Source organism: Chlorocebus sabaeus, chromosome 3 (genome assembly GCF_047675955.1).
Source record: "Chlorocebus sabaeus isolate Y175 chromosome 3, mChlSab1.0.hap1, whole genome shotgun sequence".
Taxonomy (NCBI): Eukaryota; Metazoa; Chordata; class Mammalia; order Primates; family Cercopithecidae; genus Chlorocebus; species Chlorocebus sabaeus.
In genome coordinates, this window is record NC_132906.1 from 47,885,478 (window position 1) to 47,905,422 (window position 19,945).

A 19,945-nucleotide genomic window follows, 5' to 3' on the forward strand; every position below is an offset into this window, starting at 1 on the left:
CTGTTGTTTCCTGACTTTTTAATGATCGCCATTCTAACTGGTGTGAGATGGTATCTCATTGGGATGTAAAGGACCTCTTCAAGGAGAACTACAAACCACTGCTCAGTGAAATCAAAGAGGACACAAACAAATGGAAGAACATACCATGCTCATGGATAGGAAGAATCAATATCGTGAAAATGGCCATACTGCCCAAGGTAATTTATAGATTCAATGCCATCCCCATCAAGCTACCAATGAGCTTCTTCACAGAATTGGAAAAAACTGCTTTAAAGTTCATATGGAACCAAAAAAGAGCCCGCATCTCCAAGACAATCCTAAGTCAAAAGAACAAAGCTGGAGGCATCACACTACCTGACTTCAAACTATACTACAAGGCTACAGTAACCAAAACAGCATGGTACTGGTACCAAAACAGAGATATAGACCAATGGAACAGAACAGAGTCCTCAGAAATAATACCACACATCTACAGCCATCTGATCTTTGACAAACCTGAGAGAAACAAGAAATGGGGAAAGGATTCCCTATTTAATAAATGCTGCTGGGAAAATTGGCTAGCCATAAGTAGAAAGCTGAAACTGGATCCTTTCCTTACTCCTTATACGAAAATTAATTCAAGATGGATTAGAGACTTAAATGTTAGACCTAATACCATAAAAATCCTAGAGGAAAACCTAGGTAGTACCATTCAGGACATAGGCATGGGCAAAGACTTCATGTCTAAAACACCAAAAGCAACGGCAGCAAAAGCCAAAATTGACAAATGGGATCTCATCAAACTAAAGAGCTTCTGCACAGCAAAAGAAACTACCATCAGAGTGAGCAGGCAACCTACAGAATGGGAGAAAATTTTTGCAATCTACTCATCTGACAAAGGGCTAATATCCAGAACCTACAAAGAACTCCAACAAATTTACAAGAAAAAAACAAACAACCCCATCCAAAAGTGGGCAAAGGATATGAACAGACATTTCTCAAAAGAAATAAAGTCTTCTTAAGCAGCTAAATGTGGCCCTCGTACAAGTTACTAATATGGAGGGAGGTGAAGATTATCTTTTAACATTTTTATCTCTTTGTTAGCTTCCCATCAATAAAGTTATAATGCATTTATAGTTTTTTTTTTTTTCCAACCAGATAAACCAATATAAGTGCTTTCTTCATAACTGAGGTTGCAGAAGATCAATACCCAACATCCTTCCAAAGTTTGGACTGCTTAACAGAGACAAAAAATGACACAGTAGGAAGTTAAGGTACCAGCTTTGCTACTGATAAGAGTTACTATAGAGTCTGGATTAGGTATGCAAATTAGACTGAGGCATACATTCAATCTCAGGCAACCCTCTCTGTGAAGGCATGCCTCAAAGCAGTGGTTCAAATTAGGGGCAACCTTCAACCCTGAGGGACACTTGGCAACATCTTGAAATATTTTGATGGTCTTAATTGAGAAAGTGCTATTGGCATCTGGTAGATTCAAGCTAGGAATGAAGCCAAAGATTCTACAAAACACAGAACAGGCCATACAACAAAGAATTATCTGATCCAAAATGTCAATGGTGCCATGGTTGACAAAACCTCAGATAAGTGTAGGGAAGGATCCAGCACAGAGAAGAATGTATTCTCTCTGTAAAGGGGCCAGTCCCAAAGAGAAAGAAGTTGAATAATGCTGAGTACATTTACTCACTTTTTCTTTCCAAGTTTCTTAGTTTGATAATTCACTCGACTTGCCCTGGTAAGGAATGAGGGAGGAAGCAAAAAAGACCAAGCTTGTGTTACACTAATTACTGTCCCTCAACAGAAAAACGTGAGGTGAGGAGAAATAAAGTCCCTCCATTCTCACATGTATATCTAATACAGGTAGCTTGTTTCCATTTTTTCTAAATGGATTATCATGGTATAAGACCATGATAATTTGAGGATAGGTTGACTTTGCATTATAAACTTGTTTAATTCATGTCCAGAAGCACAAAAATCTTTTTATTAAAATTTATATCTATTACACAGGAAGGAAGTGACCAATTACAATGGGTTGTTTTATCTATGTTATCTTTTAAAACTACTTAACACTCACATTCACTTTTCTTAAAGAAAAATGGAAGCACAACTAATATAGTTGGCAGGAAACTTATTTGCTTTATTGATTAAACAATTCAAATTGGGTTTGACTAGTTACTACAATGTCCCAGATGTACTTCATTAACCCTATTGTCAAAATTAAAAAGGGGAGAAAGGCAGAAAAGAAGGACAGATAGGTAGAGTCATTTGAATCACCACAAAAAGTCAGTTCAAGTTGCTGGAGCAAAACTAAAGATGGATTAAAAAAAAATTCACCTAACTTTAACTACTCTTTTTTCTATTTTTGACTTTTATTTCCACATTTATATTGTGAAAGAGGTCAGCATTTCCTTTCTTACCTTCCCTCTTTGAGCCTGAGGCAGAGGTAATACCCAGGAGGTTTTAGTCTGCAGTTAGGTGCCAGGCAGGTTTCCATTCTCTATTGTTGTGATGTCTGTATCAAATAATCTAAGACATTAGCAAGGACTATTAAACATCCAGGTGGAAACTGGCCATTCTAACACCACTAGGCATTCTACACGAAAACACAGTCAATTCTTAAACAAGAATAACAACATACTCCCCACTTGAAAGCCGTAACAAAAAGGCCAACTCTCAAAGAAGAGGAAATATTTAATAATATCCTAATAGTGTATCTTATTTTTTGAATATATACTATGAACCAGACATCATATAGAGACAATTGCATTATTTCCAGTATCTCATTATATCCTTACATTATATCTATCAAGATGGTTCTATAACTGTCTCCATTTTACAGATGAAGAAACTTGTCTAATGTCAAACAGTGTTGTTTAGTAGACAAGAAGCCAGACACAATTTTGGCTGACTCCAGATCGTATCATTTTAAATCACTAAGTGATGGCTGGGCCTGGTGGCGCACGCCTGAAATCCCAGCACTTTGGCAGGCTGAGGAGGGTGGATCACCTGAGGTCAGGAGTTCGAGAACAGCCTGGCAAACATGGTGAAATCCTATCTCTGCTAAAAATACAAAAATTAGCAGGGTGTGGTGGTGAATGCCTGTAATCCCAGATACTTGGGAGGCTGGGGTAGGAGAACCTGGGAGGTAGAGGTTACAGTGAGCCGAGATTGTGCTACTGCACTCTAGCCTGGACAACAGAGTGAGACTCTGTCTCAAACAAAACAAAACAAACAAACAAACAAAAAAACAAAAAACCACTATGGGATAATGACTTCTGATTAAAGAACAATCATAGTAATTGCTATTTCTGGAATTTAATAGATGCTAAATGCAAGATAACTATTAATATCACGACAGTATTTTAATATTTCAGAAATCTTCTTTGTTTATCTCATAAGCCTTAACTACATCAAAGTATTTTTCTTCAAATGCTTTTCTAACTATTTACAAATTATGTTTTATGAAAGTCATGAATGACTTTCAGAATACTATTTGAATAACAAAAAAATGAAATGTCACTGATTAGGGAATAGGAAATTGAAGGAGAAATAGATTTTTAGAGAAAGGTGAGTTCAATTCAGAAATGTTGATGTTGAGGTACATTTTGCAAAAATATTTTTGAGAATTTGAGGGACTCTCTCTTCCTAAAAGAGATTTTTTTTTTTCAAAAGTGAACCTCATTATACAAAGTTTTAGAGGAGTCATCCCTTCTTTCCTTCTAGCAAAAGAGCAGACACATGAATGAGGTTTCACTAGCCAGAGTACAACATCTCTCTGGCCACAGCGATTTGTTTGAGGACAGGAAGTGATACAACAAGGTCAGTATAAACTCTCCTCGTAATTTTTGTTGGTACTATTTGAAAACAGTGAATGATTTGAGAATGAATGACAATGTAGGTCTCTACTGGCCGAAAATTATCTTTGCCATCATCTTGTGAAAGCGTTTCTGTCATTGACATTTTCACAAAGCAAAGATTATTTTAGGAGAGAAAGACTGACTCATCTTTGAGACTGACTTGAATGCCTGCACCAACATACACACCAAAGTAGATTTTCAATTATGAGAGCAAGTAAACTTCCTTTTTAAAAATGTTAATTTGAATTGTATACCTGTAACTTGCAATTATAAAAGATAAGATGTTGGCAGAGCACAGAAGTGGCACTTTTACCATCTCCCACTTTCCCAGACTCAACTGAAGAGGGAGTTATACCCACATTGCTTATATGCTGCAGTACAAATTTTCAACTATTGCTCTGCTGCCACTTCCCACTGAAACTTTAGCTCTCTCGCTTCCTACTTAGTTATCACCTCTTAATTGAAGTCTTGCCATATCACTTTGCATCTTTTCCAAATGATCAATACAATTCCTCTACTTTCCTTGATGTTAATGACTTCAACACCTGACTCACTGTTTCTTATCTTCATGCTTAATAATTTATAGCTTCTTTAATAACAGCATCAATGATTCATTAACTAATCTATTCACCATTATCACTCAATTTCATCCTTCCTAATAAACTGACTTTCAATGTTGCATCACTTCACCTCTCCATCAAAATCACCACATTCATCTTGATCATTCCACTGCAACGTTCAAAAACAAAAACATAAAGAGGACTCTCATTTTTATAATGACTTCTGAAAATAATATTACACTTCATGTGTTTTTCAATTTTTATTGTGAATTCCTTTTTGACAACTCTCTTCCTATGATATTTGACTTGTTCAACTTCAAATTTCTTATTCAAATATTTCAATAGTGTTACTATCACTAAAACCATACTATCCTTCTTAAATTTTATGATATCATTCATGTACTCATTCCCATAGTCTTGTTGTAGCTACACTGTCCTAGGAAATGGAACAAAATCCATCCTATTGACTTGACACGCCTTATTTCTCACCCCTTGCATCCTGTATCTCTTTAAATTTTGATGGGTTTAGTGCCAAATTCATTCATTTTATTATCACTATGTGCATTATTTCCACCTTAGACTGGCTACTTCATTTCTTGTTGGGACTCCTCATCTCTTTCTTATTTATTTATTTAGGCTTTACTATATTCTGTTCCACACACTTTAGTCACTTTTAAAATAAACTATTATGATATCCTCTGTTTAAACCTATCAATTGCTTTTCAATGTTAGCAAGGAAGGGAAGGGAAGGGAAGGGAAGGGAAGGGAAGGGAAGGGAAGGGAAGGAAAGGGAAGGGAAGGGAAAGGAAAGGAAGGGAAAAGAAGGGAAGGGAAGGGAGCAAAGAAAAGAAAAGTCAAAACTTTACCTTGGCCAAGGAAGAAAGGAAGGAAGAAGGGAAGGAGGGAAGGAGGGAAGGAAGGAAGGAAGGAAAAGAAAGGAAGGAAGGAAGGAAGGAAGGAAGGAAGGAAGGAAGGCAGGCAGGCAAATCTTTACCTTGGCCCAGAAAAAGCCCAGTGGTTTGACCCCTGCCTGACCATCTCTTCCCTATGATGTCATACCACACACTACTTTGCTCTTTAAGATTCAACCAAACTATACTTTCCATTCTTAGATTATGTCACTAGTCTTTGCCTATTTTTGTTCTTCTATTTGGAATGCCCTCCCTTCTGCATACTTTCACCTAGCTAACACCAGATAAGCATTTACATTTTTCCTAAACTTATATTCTTGGTGAGAATTCACCTAATGTCCTAGTTTAGGTCAGATGCTTTCTTAATTGGACCTCTAGGATTACATTGGTTCTTTCTGTTTGCTTGTCTCAGTTTGTAATATTGCAAACACTATATCAGTGATCATGTAATATCTATTTCTCCCACTTGATGGAAGCCCTTGAAAACATAATTGCTAAATGGATTAATAAATAAATGAAAAATTATTGAGAAAATATTATGTTCCAGATACTGTGCTATGTATTAGATGCAAAAATGCTACATGAAAATCACGGACACATAAACACACCATATGAGTGTGAACATACCATAAAAAGATAGTTCAGGGTCAGCCCAGCAATGAAAAGTATCCAAAAGAGGACCTCCTAACACAATCCGGGATGAATTTAATGAGGACAAGACTGCAGATGGGGATATCATTTAGGAAATGGAAGTGGAAGGGATTTATAGTCCCCAGTAGTTATATATTTCCATTGTTCTCCTCCTGGGGTGAATTGCTCTAATGGGAAAACACAAAAAGGCAATTCAGTGACGTTCCACAATCAATCATTGTTGAATTTATTCAACAGATTTTCATTGACTGCCTACTACGTGTCAGACATTGTGCAAACATGGGAACATATAAATAATGAATCTGCCTTTGTATTTCAATATTTCCCATCCAGTTTGGCAGAGAGGCTTTTATGGCACAATACAACATAAATATTTAAGAGAAAGTGCCAGTTAATATGAGAGTAACATGGAGAGCCCGCTAAGCAGCCTGATGAATCTGGAAAAGTTTTCCTCTTTAGTGAAACCTTACACGAGTCTGAAAATATCAATAAGATTAAGCAAGCTGGAGAAAAGCAATCCGATCGGAAGAATAATAAAAATAAATAAATTTCACTAACTAAAACTCATATTGTTTGGCTTTATGATGTAGGACAATTTAAGAACTATTTAAAGATGGGTCTGTAAATGTGGGCAGCGGCAAATCACACTCTTAGGAGCCACCAAAGAAGTATGGATTTTGCCAGGAAAGCAGTGGAAAGGATTTTAATTTGAAAAGTGACATAAGATTCATTTTCAGGAAACGTAACATTGGAAATGCTGAAGAGAGTATATTGGAAGACCAAGAGAATCAGGAGTGGGTTAATTGTATTAATCATGAAGAATTCCACTCAGCTGTTTTTCCATTTGGGAAACCCTTTACACTTGCTCCCATAGTACCCTGTGCTCCTTGTAAAGTGTTACACTCATCTGCTTATAACTCAGTAGTATATAGCATAAATCTGGGTCTGTAGTAGACTCAATAAATACTCTCGGAATTAGTGAATGAATTGGATAATTATGTCAATGAGTCTGTGAAAGAACTGTGAAGATTCCTAACAGTGACTATATAGTTTGTATATGTACTTTCACATTAAGCAAAAATCACACCATCATTGGTTTACTTCATCTATAAAAATGCCTAATGTTATTCTGGGAAAAAAAGCTTAATATCATCATAGTGTATTCTCCAAGAGCCAAGCCAACTGTTTGCAGAAGATAGAAACTGTATAAAGAAATGTTGCTGAGTCATTCGTCTTTTTCTGGATTAATTATACATTTAATCAAATATCAGACTTGCTATTTCATGCAATGAGACAAGCAAATATTAGGTGACTGCAATTTATTTGGTAAGAAATGATTAAAACAATATGTTAAACTATTCACAGAGATCAAGGATTTCTCAGTGGGATGTGCTTGTTTAAGAAAAAAGTAATAAATACATCTTTATGTAATGTCATTTTCAAAGGTATATGTAATATAAAATCAGTTTATACTACCTATATTTCTGTTTTTAAAGACATTTGTTTTTTATTACTGTAGTTTAATAAAATTCTTTCTGCTAATTTATTCAACCAACCATGGTTAACTTAAATAGCACATAAAATTTTAGACAGATGTTACATTATAAATATCCAGAGTATAAATATCAAAATTATGCTTGCAAGTATAGAAAAGATTTATTTTTATTTAAGTAATTATCACATTTTTGGAATGTATTACAGATAATTCTCAACTATCAGAGAGCAGGAACATGGATTATCCAAACTATGAATAATACAGAAGATATTTGTGTCCAATTTAGGGATATATTTTTTGGCAACAAACCACATTATTGCCTGTTACTTAAGCAAAAACTCAAATTAGGTTACATTTCCTGTGCAATAGGAAATGGTTCACTAGTTGAGCTGTAAAGCTGTAAAGTTGGTGAGAAATACATGGGCTTTGGGAGGAAGAAAAAGCTAATCCACCGGTAATAAATATGCTACAGTACCTTTATTGCCTCGTTTTATTAGGAGAATTCTTATTTCTTTGATTTGGACCAGATTTCCTTTTCGTAGACACTAAGAATACTTTACTTTCTTTTGTATTAGTTTTGTTTGAACTAAGAATATTTAAAGTGATCAGTGGTACCAATTAGCTGACTGCATCATACATTTTGTAGGATTAAATAGCAATTTTACATTTTTTTTGTGGAAAAGCTAAATGTATGCCTCTAACCAGAAAAGTTCAGTTATAAATAAATAGTAAATTATACTCAACATACACTGACAATAATAACTATCTTTAAGTGAAGTCAAATTAATTCATTCTTGTTTGCTGATTCATATAAAAACTAGTATATGACTGCTATTTTAGAAGGATTCTATTGAAAGCTGAAGATACAGTAATTGTTAGAGTATCTATCCCTATAGATCTTACATTCTACAGGTAAGATTCTTTGTTTAAATGAAATAAAGTATCAAATAAAATAACTGGGAAAATAGTATTAGATATTATAAATATTTTATAACTTGATTATTTCTATTTTGGTATCTATTATTCTTTATTGTGTTTTAAAGCAGGATATGTATTCACTTGTTATTATTAGAACAGAAGAAGATGGGGTTGTGGGTGAGGATGGGCATCAGATGTCGACAAGGAGCCTATCTCTGATGAAAAAGCTGAGGATTTCATTTTAGGGTTCAGAGAAAGGAGAATAGCTGTGTCATTTCTAATTAGCTTTGAAAAATAGTTGCTTCCAATGGATGGGGCATAATAGTAGAGAACAAGAATGATTTTCAGGATATTTATTCAGAGTGTGGCACTGGAGACTCCATATGAAGAATGGTCTAAAAGGCTAATGGGCAGCAGTAGCCATTTTGGTCAGCTTATACAAATGTTGAAGAATTCACTTAGTAAACTCAACAATGTAAAGGGAGGTGCTCACCAAACAAAATGGAATTTGTCTAAATTCAGGAGGTTAATACAATTTGTAGGTACATGGGATAGGACTCTAGACTTGCATGAAACTAGAAACAACAAGAACAAGGAGAACCATAAAAAAGGCAGCCCAGATTATCTCTCTTACACTGTAGACTGGCTCATTAGCGAGAGTGGTTTGCCTCAGGAAGCATGAGTTCCTAAGGTGGTTGTCATTGAGATGAAGAAGTGGTCTCCACTAGACTGGAGTGACATGGGAGTGGAGGTGAGAATTTGAGAGTAGTTCTAGGTTATTAATAAGTATATCAGCATTTTCTTAAGGTATTAGCAAACCAAAGGTACCTTAAGGTATTAGCAAACCAAAACTCAAACTTTTGATGGAGGAAATTTTTGTTGTTTCATTCTTCGTGAAAATGCCAAAGCAGTCATTCTGAGATGTAATATGCAATGTCAGACATTATGCAATGTCAGAATATTTCTGGGTTAGTAACAATAAGATTTTTAAAATTATACATCAGTAAGGTACCCTAGTGTTTTGCAAGTTTAGTGTGCTTCTAACAATATCATACTAGTCCTAGCTGTGTCTAAGTGTGTATTTTGAGAATGATGGGATACCTATTGTACAAAATGTGCTTTCACTGTTATCTAATCTGAACCTATAAATGTAATGGACAGTGGAATGTTGGTTATTATTTTTATTGTTCATAAAATCACATCTGCCATCCAGGCAATTGAGACACGTGAAAGTGACAGTGACATTTGCCAGTATATTGCAGGTGATCAATAATCAATAGCAAACTTCATTTCCTCACCCTTTTCTTCTTTTTAACTACTTTTATTACCTTTTTCCATACTTTTTTTTTCTAATCATTGCTAACACTCTAAGTCACCTCCTTAAACATTATATCTATATGTCAACATTTAACACAGAAAGCAGAAACCTCTCTGCTTATGTCAAGCAGAAATGAATTTAATGTAGTGAGTTAGAAGCTTACTGATTCCTTAGTAGTCCTGGAGGTGCCGCAGTGAGCAGGCCATCATTCTAATAATGGTCAAAAGTAATACCATCTACCTTCTGTCCAGAATACAAGAAGATACTGTTGCTACTACAGCCACCAAGATTGGCCAAAAGTGCTTGCCATTGCCCAGAAAGGTGGGAACTAGATGTTAGGTTGCTCAGTCTGATCATTAATGCTTTCTTATGTCTCATCATCTTATTAGAAGAGGACACAGCAGCAGGAGAGAGCTTCAGCTTCAGCTCTGCTTTCTAAGCCTTATATGTGTACAACTAATCAGGAAACTTTACTTGTATCTAGACCCTGTTTCTAAGAGGGTTGGGAAAGGTTGTTTTCAGCTTTACTATCTCTAAATTGAATGAAGGTGGATTGCAGATTGGGAGAGTGAAATCAAATATCTATGACAAAATGATATACTTCTTTACGTTGACCTCCCGTTGCTTATTCCTATTCTTTCATATTATATCTGGCTTTTAGTCAATGTATATCCCTAACCCTGCACAATCTCATTTCTGTCCTCTTGTGTAAGTAAACTAGCAAAATTTATATTTTCACAAAGTTGTTAGCTAGCATATGAACTGTATTATTAACTTCTAGAACACTTTTCTACAACTTATAGAAGAAATAGTCCATAATGTTAAAATTATACTTTATGTACATAAACAAGTACTTATGAATGATAGACCTAGAGATCACTATTAAACAAGTGTTATCTCTATAATGAAATTCATAATTGCAATCAAATTGTGCAATTATTGAATAATTAGTATGATCTAAGGTAGGCTATAAAGATAAATGTCCCTAAATTTCATATATGCTCCTAAATTGATTTATTTAAATCAATTTTTATCCATTAATTAAGAGGTAAGACATCTATCACTCAGGAAAATCTTTCTTACATATGTGATATCGTGGACCTTGAGTTTCTGTTGTCCTACTTTTAAAGAAACTAGCAAAATATTTTTTAAAATAAATGATAAGACATAAGCAAGCAGAAACCATTTGTATTATAAAAGCAATATAGTTCATTCTTCTAGTCACTTTTACTATAATTTTATTTACCTTGTATATGGTCTGACTCTATATAACTACATGCAGTCTGATAACATACTATCTTAAAGTGTTAAAGTTGACTTCAAAAAAAAAATAAGATTATGTCCATCCTAATTTTAATTCTAACACTAATTTCCCTTAATCTTTTAAACTACAAATGAGATTATTTTTCCCATATTATTATTTTGCTACATTTGATACTGTTATTGACTATAACAATTCTTTTTTCATTTGCTATCCCTGTCTCTATAATAAAATGGGTTTATAAAACTAGGGTTTAATGAGATAATCTGCTAGAATATCTACTTTCTCTTTCAGATGAATATTTTCACTCTGCTTGAAGCATGCCCTGTTATTGGAGTCTGTGAAGCTGTGATGGACCCAAGTCTGATGTTGTATTTACTGTATGAACAACAACTTAATTAAGTGTTGCTTTTGAAACATCACCAGAGCTTTGTTTCTGGTATCGCATTCAGGCATGTATCACATTGTTTTGACACATGCATTGGGAGATTTGCTTTGTAGTTAGTCATGTTTTTGGAATACTACAGGTGGAGACAGAAGAAAATAATAATTCTATTGGTAGATCAGGGGAAATGCTCTCAGATTAAAAAATAATTATACTTTTTGATTATAAAAGGCGGGGTCAACGGAAAAATTTTCTTCTCAGAACACTGTCAGTAAAACTAAAATTCCTCTCTTGACATTTAATGGTTTAAAAATGTTTTTTACCCAACTTTTGTAAAGATTAATAAAATTAAATATGAAAATATTTCTTTTTATATTACATTTATCTCTCTATGAGTCTTATTTTATACATCTAAACCAATTTGATATTTTAATTTTAGGTTGTTATTTATTATGATAAAATAATATTTTAAACAGAATTCTATGTTGTAAAGCAGGAAAGATTTGGAAAAAGAATAATACATAAATATATTTTTACACTCCTCTTCAAAAAGGTAAACACATTTTCACCTCCTGGTATGCTCAGAAAATGCACCTGAGATTAAGAGGAATTAAATACATTAGAGTCGAAACACTAGAATGTTTAACACCAGTAGCATTAGCCTCATATCGGAGATTTGAAGATTTGTACCATTGTATAACAAACATCCAGAAGCTTGAAAAAAGAAAGCTACTAACTAAAAAGTAAGGAGAGATTTCTTCAAAGACAGCGTGGCCTGGAATCTCTAGATAAGACAGCCCAGATGATCTGTAAAGGAAAGTGCCCCACAGGGTAAAAATCTATGAGGCTGGGTGTGGTGGCTTGTGTCTGTAATCCCAACACTTACGGAGGCTGAAGCAGATGAATTGCTTGAGCCCAGGAGTTTGAGACCAATCTGAGCAACATGGGGAAAACCTGTCTCTGTAAAAACACAAAAAATAGCCAAGTGTAGTGGTGTGTGCCTGTAGTCGCAACTACTTAGAAGGCTGAGGTGGAAGCTCTACTTGAGCTTTGGAGGTTGAGCCTGCACGACAGAGGGAGATCATGTTTCCCAAAAAAAAAAAAAAAAAAAAAAAAAAAAAAAGATGAAAAAAGAAAACTAATTTTTCTCAAAATTTTCTTATGTTTCTTTAATCTCATAGTAGCCCCTATTCAAGTCTGGTGATAAAGGACAGTGACTAAACAAAGTCTGATTTTCTTCAAAGGTAGGAAAATATTGGACCTCAAGTCAAGGTAGTCAGCTTAAGCAGGCTTCTTAAGCTCTTGCTAGAAAGAGAGAGAGAAACCCATTTAAGACAATCATATTTAAACTTCCCTTTATGATTAGTGATCCATCAAGTCCACTTAATTCAAGTATTAAATCAGGTCTGTTCTAAAATTTCATACCTATTTGAGAAAAGTGTATTTACATTAAGATTATGTTATTCAATATATGATTTTTGTGTAACTGTGTGAGTATGTTACCATGCATGTTTACATCTTTATATATATGTATTTGTTATGGCAGTATAAAACATTCCTATGTTCTAAGCTAGTATTCTATCTCAAAATTCTAAATATCAATACATACTAGGTATTATGTGACAATGTTTCACCAAAGTAGAAGGAACAGGAGAGAGCAGAAACAAAGCTTTTCCAGGACGTGTCAGAAAGTAGCCAAGGATTATACAAAGGTAGAAAATTAAACATGCTAGTAAGCATGGCTAAAATCAAATAAATCACCTATAATTCCCTCCAAAATGGCTCTGAACTCAGAGAGTTTATTCAAATTGCATTTACAGTTTCAATGGACAGAAAATTCTCATGTTATATAACTATTCCAGAGCAAAGAAAATATGATACCGTACTAACAATATTTAAATAGAAATTAGAAACCAGCTCTACATCTATTAAGCTGTTGCTTCTGAGCTCCAAAGCCACCTTTCTATACACTTTTGCATTGCTGGAGATGGGCAACCAAAGACTGCCTTTCTTTTTTGTTGGATGCTGCTTGCTAATTTTAAACAATAAAAGGTATCAAAAGAAGAAAAATGAAAGGTAGGAGGGGAAATGAGCATGTTTTATTTACCCTGTTTTCTTGCTGTCCCTATCAGCATCATCTCAACAAGATTTTTGCCCCAGAGTTAATTTAAAATCTAGTGTTTTTATATGATTTTGTTACAACCTCCCAGAAGGTGCAATTTTGCACCTTCAGCAGTACCAAGACCAGGTGACCAGGGACTCCTTCTCAGAGTTTCAGCTCTTCAAGGGGCCTTCTCCAAGATTCTGAGGTACAAACAATACCTCCTCGGAGGTCTAGAACCCAGCTCTGTTGGGCCTCTTCTGCTATATTATAGGTTCTGGTAACAACCATATCTTCCCTTTGCTCCTCCTGTCTGAGCAGAGATAGCAGCTTCTTTAGTTGCTACCTCTGTGTTGTCTCTCTGCTCCTTTTTGGACTTTTTTTTTCCCGGGTTGTTCTCCAGTTCTGGAATTACCAATTTCCTATGTAAAATTATCTTTTAAAAACGATCTGATATGGTTTCTATTTTTCTAGACTAGAACTTGATTGGTCCATTTGTATAAACATAGGTACAACAACCCTAAATGAAATGCTACCAAACTGAACTTATAAAAAAGGAAATTTTTAAAAAGCTAGAGTAGGAAGAGGAGCTAAGAAGAATGAGAAAATGAAGAAACTGTTACAAAGATAGAGGGCGTGTTTAAGGAGGGCTAAGACGCATAAATAAAAATATATTTGTTTATGTAATTAATCACATTAAAAATATAATGGAAAAAATATCTTATTATTTTAATACAATTTGAAAAGCTTTATATAAAACAAACATCCATTCCCAATAAAAATTCTAGCAAAATAAAAATAAATCATGATTAATACTTTTTCTTGCTAATATCCAGCACTATTATAAGCAAAGGTAACCTTTACACCATTCCCATAAACTCAACAATAGGACAATGGTACACATTTCTGTCACTATTACTTATTGTTATTCTTAATGTAATCAGTACAATAAACATAGGAAAATAAATTAAAATTATAACTATTGGAAAAGAGGAAAAATATTTTCATCCTTAGATAATTTTATAAATATTTGCTTAGAAAATGCTAGAGAATCAGGAGAAAATTTTGTATACATTTTTCCATTCCAAGTGGAAAGAATAAACTTTGCAAATATGTTAATTTTCCAAACTATGAGTGCAAAAGCCATTGAAATAGAATCTCAACAGTATTTTTCGTGTGACTCAGCCAAATAATTCTCAATAAAATAATTCCGAATTTGTTGTAAAAAGACAAATGGATAAGAATTACAATATTAAAAGAATAATACAAATGAGACTACCTTTTCTCTCCCCAATTAAAACATATCTTAAAGCTATAGTAATTAAACATTTTTTACTGATACCCTAATAACATGAAGAGCCATTTGAACATTTTAGAAAAATAATGCATATAACAAAATTGGCACTTTAAAGTGGTGATTTTTTTTTTTTAACTAATATAGTTTGATATTTGCCCCTTCAAATCTCATACTGAAATGTAATTCATAATGTTGGAGGTAGAACCTGGTGGGAGGTGTTTGGGTCACGGGAGTAGAGTCCTTATGAATGGCTTGATGCTGTCCTTGAGATAGCGAGTGAATTCTCACAAGATCTGGTTTTTTGAAAGTGTGCCCACACCTCCCCAGTCTCTTTCTTGCTCCTGCTCTATGGGACATGCCTGCTTCCAGAAGTGGAGCAGATGTTGGTTCCATGCTTGTACAGCCTGCAGAACCATGAAACTATTAAATCTCTTTTATTTTTTATTTTTTATTTTATTGAGACACAGTCTCATTCTGTCACCCAGACTCCAGTGCCGTGATATGATCACAGTCTCAAGCAATCCTCCTACCACTGAGCAGCTAGGACCACAGGCCCACATCATAATACCCAGATAATTTTTTAGATGTTTTATAGAGATAGGATCTCACTACGTTGCCCAGGTTGTTCTTAAACTCCTAGGCTCAAGCAATCCATCTGCCTCAGCCTCCCAAAATGCTAGGAATATAGGCATGAGTCTCTGTGCCTGACAACCTCATTTCTTCATAAATTACCCAGCCTCAAGTATTTATTTATAGCAATGCAAAAATGGCCTAATACATTAACTATAATTATGCTTGCATGGAAAACTAAGTAATTTTTTAAATCAAAATTACATAGCAGTCTCATGACATATACCAAAAAACTGTTAATAAAATGAAACATTAACTGTTCAAAATAACATTAAAAGAATATGTTATTCTGTGAATTCAAAGCTGAGTATTATAAAACAAATTGAGGTAGACAAAAAAAAAAAAAAACGGAATATGATTAGAACATATATGAAAGAAAAATAAATGTTTCAAGCAAATCACTAATAAAAAGATGTATTTTCCCCTAAATGTGCAAAAGACACAAAGAGGCAATTTCCAACAGAAACAGGGCAAAGTTAATGTAGTCCGGAGAGACTGGATACAGTTGTGGTAAGAAATAACTCCAAAATTGCAATGGATTCAAGAACCAAGGGTTTATTTCTTGCTCACATTGCATGTAATGGCTTAAAGCAAAAAGGGGCTTATTTCTTGCTCGCATGAAAGAGCAAGTGGGGAATCAGCTCTGCATCCTCTTCATTCTGTGATCTTCCTTCTGCCTCAGAGGGCGTCTTTACTTTTGCTCTAACTTCATTGGTCAAAGCAAGTCACATGTCTACTTATACATGCTCATATATTTTTGTTTTGTTTTGTTTTGTTTTTTTGAGACAGAGTCTCGCTCTGTCGCCCAGCCTGAAGTGCAGTAGCTTCATCTCAGTTTACTGCAACCTCCGCCTCCCAAGTTCAAGAGATTCTCCCGCTTCAGTCTCCCAGGTAGCTGAGGTCAGGAGTTCCAGACGAGCCTGGCCAACATGGTGAAACTCCGTTTCTGTTTATATGTTTTTCTATATGCCAGTTCTTAGTAGATGGAGCAATGTTTAGAAACTACTCCACATTTTCCTTTTAATCACATTTGATCAGAACCAAATAAATGTCAAAAGGGATAAAGCAGTTATAATTATCCTTTTATTTTGGTCAAGGTAATTACAGAATTGGATGCAGTAGGAGAGATAACGAAGCTATCTTACCATTATCCAAAGGGTATAAAAATATTTGAACTGACAAGAAGCAAAAATTAGTTACTGAACATTTCCAGCTAAGAATATTACAAATTCATATAGAATAAAGGTTAAACAACAGAGTAAAGCATGGAAACGTTTTACACATCTGATGCGTTAAACTTGCATCTGTAAATTAACACTTTAATATTCTTCAAGAAATAGTATGCAATCTATTTACATAGTCATAAACATTAGGCAAACAATCTGCTGAATTACAAATGAGATTATTTTATTTTAACATAGTGTTCTGAAGGGCGGGAATATAAATTACTTTACTACTTATAAAATAATGTGCGATTAACAATTTTTGCCTGATAAAGAGAACATAAGTCTACTATCTTTTGAAATTCCTCCCTAAAGTAAGAAAACATTTGGGAGATAAACCTCACCTGACAAAAGCCTCTGTATTTAATACTCAAAAAATTTAGTAATGGTTCCCTTCCTTTAGGGCTCTGTCATGATAGATTAGATTACATCAGGATAACAAAGAACCCCAAAATCTCAATTGCTTAAAATAACAGAGATGTATTTCTCATTTGTGCAGCCTGTGAATGTTCTCAGCAACCATAAGGTACCGTTCTTCTTCATGTACTCGATATTTTACCTATATGCTTACATGTAACACTATGTCCATGAAGTGGAAGAAAAAACAAATTGGAGAGTTGACCTTTGATAATTAAATATTTCCATCTAAAATTGATATGTATAACCTTAGCTCAAAGTCATTGACCACACCTCTCTTCAAGTAGACAGGTGCAATTGAAACAGGAAAAGTTTCCTTGTCCCCCTCGCGGGGCGTGCTACAGGGGAAGTAGCTGGCTTCTTCAGTGCCCCGCGGCTCACACCTCTTGGGGAGCAACAGAGGTTCAAACCTCTTGCGGAGCATACAGTCGCCAGGCTGTGGGGCTCCGACCCCAGGGAAGTGTCTGAGGTGGATGTTTATAGCTGAAGTACCAGTAGGCATGTGCTACCATGTGCTCTTTCAGTTTTGCCGTCTACAGGCGGCTTATGTTAACCAGCTCAATTAGACCCTCTACCTTGTGGCAAGGACAGAGGGCTTTCTGTAACCTGGGTTCTTGCCTTGGTGTAACAGAAGAATCGGATCACACCTGGGCTTGGAGAATGAGTGCAAGGTTTTATTGAGTAGAGGTAGCACTCAGCAGATGGGGGAAGCCAGAAGCCAGTGGGAAGGTCTTCCCCTGGAGTCCGGCTGCTCAGCAGCCTGGGCTCTCCTCCCACTGCCCCAGCCCAACTCCTACACGTTCTGCTTCTGCAAGTCAATGGCTTACCTAAGTGCCTGCAGCAGTCAGTGTTCCTCTCAATGTCCAGCTGCCCGTGTGTTCCTCTGCTGATGTGCTCCTCTCAACGTCCAGCCATCTGTGTGTCTCTGCCTTGCTATGGTCTTGGGTTTTTATAGGGAGCATGGCAGGCCAGGCTGGTCTTGGGAAAATGCAACATTTGGGCAGGAAAACAAAAATGCCTGTCCTCACCTAGGTCCATGGGGGTGGAGCCTAGCCAGAGATCATGCCTTTCCCCTTTCCGTATCATTTAAAGGGACCACACTCTTCCCTTCCCCGCACTTCCCTTCCGTATCACAATTTATCAGTCTGCCCAGAAGAAATAAACTGAATATTACTATATAGCAGGAATATCTATCGCAGGAATGTCTATCACAGGAATGTCTTGAAAATATTTTAATATAAATAATTTAAATTAGGAATCACTAGGATTGCTTATAACACTCAGCATGCCTCACACAATCATACGCACACACACCGATTTACTCCATACATCTCTGTAAATAATACAAGAATGTGGCAGTGTAAGGCTTTAGTTCACTGAGCTACTTAAGCATAAATTAGAAAGAAAGGGAATGCATAAGTTTTTTATCAGATGGTTTAATACATAGGAAAAAAAAAATCTTCAATTTTGAGTGAGAATCATCTAATGAAAGAAGGTCCAGGATAAAATATGGATTATCCACCCTGAGTGATGATCTTTCATGTGTGTCTGAAAGCACTTTTATTTTCAAAACCATAAATGTATCAAATTGAGAAGAAAAATCTCCATGCAAATTACTCACATATACGGTAGTTTTAGGAATTGCTGGTAATCACAGAATTCAATGATATACTATGTCTTTCACTCATCTGCTCCTGCAACCCATGACTATTCTATCAGCAGGAATTATCTGGAGAACTTTATTTGGGACATTCAACTTCTGTTTATGTTTCTCCAGCCTCTACTGCTGTCAACAGATTCCAGCAACCTCACTATATGTATCTTTTGGTTTCTGAATTTGGTTTGCTTAAGAATTCTTCTAGCTCATGGCTTTAGTTTACTCATAGCTTCTGCTAACTCACTGTCTCTACTTTCCCAGGGTCTCTGTATATCTCACCAGATGGCATTCCAATCAGTTGCTGATATTTTTCTGCACTGTACAGTATTTTTTAAAGAAAATGTCTAATTTAACCATAATTATTGTGCCTATTTGGGTAGAATGTCAATTGTAAGCTTCTTCGTACAAACTTTATTGACCTATTGGTTTTTCTTTAATCAATTTCTCGTATTGGGCCCATCAGATTTGCCTGAGAACAACACTCACATAAAACCAAACATGGCTCTCTATATTTGAGAAAGTCTTTAGGTTCACTACCAAGAGCAGAGATTATAATCAGAGATCATCTCAGAAAATCATTGTAGACATAGCTGGTTTTACAAGACTTACTTAATTTGACCACAGTAATATCTATTATGCATTACAGTAGTTATATATACATAATGGAAACAAAAGAATGTAAGAACATTTTCAAGAGATAAGCACACACTTGCACTAATCATATGATATAAAACATTCTTAGAATAAAGAATTATGGATAATTAATGCCAAAAATATATATGTTATGTTTGCCTTATCTACATTTTGTCCTTTCTTAAATTTATTATTTATTGTTCTAATCTTCTACCTCATTGTGCATATGGCCTCATACTTTTCAATTGACTACCACTTTCCTCTAACTCTTATAACCTGAAGAGATCCTCTGAGCCCATAGATTATGTTGGATCCAGGAATAAAATCCCACTGGGTAATGCATGTTTATAAGTTCTAAAGTACACTTTATTAGCATATAAATTGAAAATAGCAACTTTGATCAGGTTGTTTAATGAAAAACACCTCTTAGTACAAATGAAAATCTATTTTCTTATTCCAGGTTGCTGCAAGAAACAACGACAAAAACTACTTAGGTGATTATGGCAAAAGGTGACAGGAGACAAGAAATCAAAGTAATGGCTGAACCAATCAACCTTTTGAAAAAAATCTTAGGTTAACTCTGGGCAGGTAAATAGCTGGCTACATGTGTAGACAGAACCCCTTCCAATAATGT